Here is a 3639-nt window from a genome sequence, read left to right on the forward strand (position 1 = left end):
AGTCTGATCCAGAATAACGGGTAAAACGCGACGGATGTCTGACGGTCACATGTCAACTCGCGAAGGATGTCTGACGGTCACATGTCAACTTCACTTCATCTTCAACGACAACAGTTTCTGTCTCAAAGATCAGATCTGCAGTGTGACCTAAAATCAGAGAGTCATTATCAACAGTGACATTGAAATATCAACATAAAAATATTTTCAAAATATGACTGATAGCAGAATCAAATATAATCATCATTATCAGTCATTATTAGCACAAAACATCTACCAAATATACACGAGTGAAGACAATTTAATGAAAGAAAAACGTCAAACAATGTTCGTCTTACATTTTGAAATCAGCCACAAAAGTAAATTTAAAACGATTAGCATTTTTCTTTGAAACAGTTTGCTATTGGAAGATCTGCCTTTTATACAATTGTAGGAAGAGGGTGGCAACAAAACCAATGCAATCTGATTGGCCTCTAAGAGCCATAGGGGCGTAGGGGGACAAAAAACAAAAAACAAAAAAAACCCTCAGAACTTGAAAGTATAGGTAGAGAAATTTTGCTTTCTTTTATTTGAAGGTGGTTTTCTCTCACTGCTGTTTGTGTTTAAACAGATAGTTCATCATAGGATCAAAATACTTTATCGAAGATGGCTACAAATACAGTAGTTATTTTTATGTACCGTACAATTTTAAAATAACAGAAGTGAGCAGCATCCAGCATTAAGCCCCAACAACATAGCTCCAAGGTTCATTAGGGTAATCAAACCCTCCACCACATTAAGGTTGCAATTCAATGCCAGATAAATTCAATCAAATAATTATCTGACTACTTAAGTATTGAGTAATTTGGTAGAGATATTTGAAGTTAGCCAAAATAATGTAATACTGGAATATCAGGGTTTAGTTACACAGAAGTGAGGATATCACTTAGTCAATCAACAGTGAATTAATTAATTAAATTATTTGGAAAAACAATTCTGAAAGTTTTTCAAAAATATCTAGAATAAGCCAAACTTACAGCTAAAATATAAGAAAGAAAAAAAAAAGAATTCACTGTGCAAACAGCAACCAGTTCATGAGGTATTGCATGCTAGTTAAACAGTCGCCATGTTATCACTAGTATATTTAAGAGTATTTTTCAGGTTAGTAGGCAGTGGTGAAGAGAGCTGCTGGCCAGTGGTAGTGGAGTTTCCAGCAAGGTGAGTTGGTGTACTATGTACACATGATGGTAAGAACGGTGATCAATCCAGCACTGGAACATAGCAGTGATGGGATCTCCAGTTTTCTAAAGTCAAGGAACAACAAGGCAACATAACTATGAAGCATTAAAAAGTCCGAGGACTCAGACCACAACTTTACACCTGAGCACAGCAAACACTCTGGTGCTGAGTCCTTGTGGAGCTGGAGCTTAAATACTCCTACTCCTACTAGGGCCTTGGCTGATCAGCTCCAGACTGAGTACAACTGTGAAGGAGAAGGGCAGACAGCCACATCCACACACAAATACACAAAAACCTGCTAGCCAAGGACACAAAACTAAGGATGTTCGATATGATCTTTTTGCCGATATCCCGATATTGTCCAAACACTTAATTTCCAAATCCAATATTGACCGATATAGGCCTGGTAATCAGTGTGAGTATGAGATTAATTAAATGAGCTTCAATGCTGCCATCTAGTGACCTGCACCTTAATATACAGCTGTTTATCCCCAAAACAATTTTTAGACCATACATCATTTGGCAAAACACAGGTATTGCATCATAGGGTTTGCAGTATCGGAGGAAAAACCGATAACGATTCTTACAGATATCACATAATATGCTAATATCAGGCTTGTTTTGTGTAGGGATGTCCAATAATATCGGCCGACCGATATTATCAGACATCCCTACACAAAACACATGAGCCCAAAAAAACAATACCAAAAATCATGCACATTTATTAATTCTTTGTTGTACATAAACTGCTCGTTCTGAAGCTTCAGTTCATTCACAAAATCAAAAGTTACACAACTCACTGGGCTGGAGTAATAATAAACTCCACACCAGGAACAAGGACCAAGAACATCAGGGCAGGAACACCAAACACAACAGCCAAACACAACAGCCAAACACATACTTTCTGCATATTTCACTCTGCCATTCCTCTTCTAACTTCCCCTAATTTTCCCAAACTTTAACAAAGTATTGTATCTTTGTATACATACTGTATCTCAGAATATTACTTGAACAAAATGTTCTAAAAGTATGAAGAATTAGTCACAAAATAGACTTTATCCACACTGTCAGAAAGTGCATCTTTAATGATGTAAATCTTGTTTTTTTTAGATTAAAAGATGTGATTGTAATTGTTAGGTTCTGCTCATTTTACTGAATTCTCTCTAAGTGTGAGTCAGATCTCTTATGTTCTTTTATGGAGCAACCAGGAGAAGGTTTTTAGGCTTAACTCATATTTATTACAGAATCAGCAAAATAGGCAGTTTCAGAGCTCTGGGTCAGATCTACGCGTCCCTGACAAACAGCATAGGAGTCAGTTCAACTATCTTTCCCAGGTTTTTAAGCGTAACAGAGTTGTGCACGATGAGATGGTCTTGTCCTTCTTCTTGGAGTCATACTCCATCTCTGCGGCTGTTGCTGGGGCCTCCGTCCTGAAACTCACCCATTTCCACTCTTTGTCACACAAATGCTCAGTAGTTTTCCATTCTTGAAGTTTAACATTTATGATGCAATATTTTCACTATTAGTTAATCAGAATATTATAATCATAATAATCATATCTTTACAGATTTTATTCTTGAAAGTGTGGGGAATTTGGTGGTGCGTCAACCTGGTTGGGATAAAGAAGGGAAAGCAGAAAACTTTAAGAACTGCTGGAATAAACTAACAAACAGTGAATCATGTTGATTGGAAATCATTCCATCAGCCTTGGATTAGTTTCTTGGAGTAGTCTGGACTTGAGAATAGATAATAATAGTCTTTTCTTCCAACTGTCTGTCATTCAGTGAACAGTAAACCAATGAGTCCTCTGTCTGAGGAAATGAACAAAAACAATGTTGTTAGGAGCCAAATATTCCCTTTTACAGACATGAGACATGTGAAAATATCTATGATTCTTACCTGCTGACATTGCTGACTACTGTAGACTCCTTCAGCCGACAGTGCTTTAAATAAATCAAAGACAGAATATAGTGATTTCTTAATGCAAAAGTTCACAGTGACAGATTAATAAGAAACTGACCATACCTTGGTGACATTTACACTTTTTCTTCAGAATGAAATAAACAAGGAAGGAAATCACCACCAGACTAATAGTAACTGTAGCAGCCAAGATATATTGAAGAGTATTTGACTTTTGTTGAAGCAGGACAAGTTCTGAAATAAAAGAGAATAACATGTAAATGATGATCGGGAGAAAAACATATTTCAATCCAGGTTATAAAATATAGACATCTGCAACAATGTAACATCATCCAAATGTGGTTCCAAAGTGCAGCAGTTAGCTCGCCTCCCTCAGGAGCAGAGGTTGGGTTTGATTCCCAGAGGATCCACATTATTAATGTTAATCTTTTTCTGTAAGTCACTTTGGATAAAATCGTCTGCTATATGCATCAATTCAAATGACTACTGAAATACTACTAATTT

This window comes from Cynoglossus semilaevis, chromosome 15 (genome assembly GCF_000523025.1).
Source record: "Cynoglossus semilaevis isolate Cse_v1.0 chromosome 15, Cse_v1.0, whole genome shotgun sequence".
NCBI lineage: Eukaryota > Metazoa > Chordata > Actinopteri > Pleuronectiformes > Cynoglossidae > Cynoglossus > Cynoglossus semilaevis.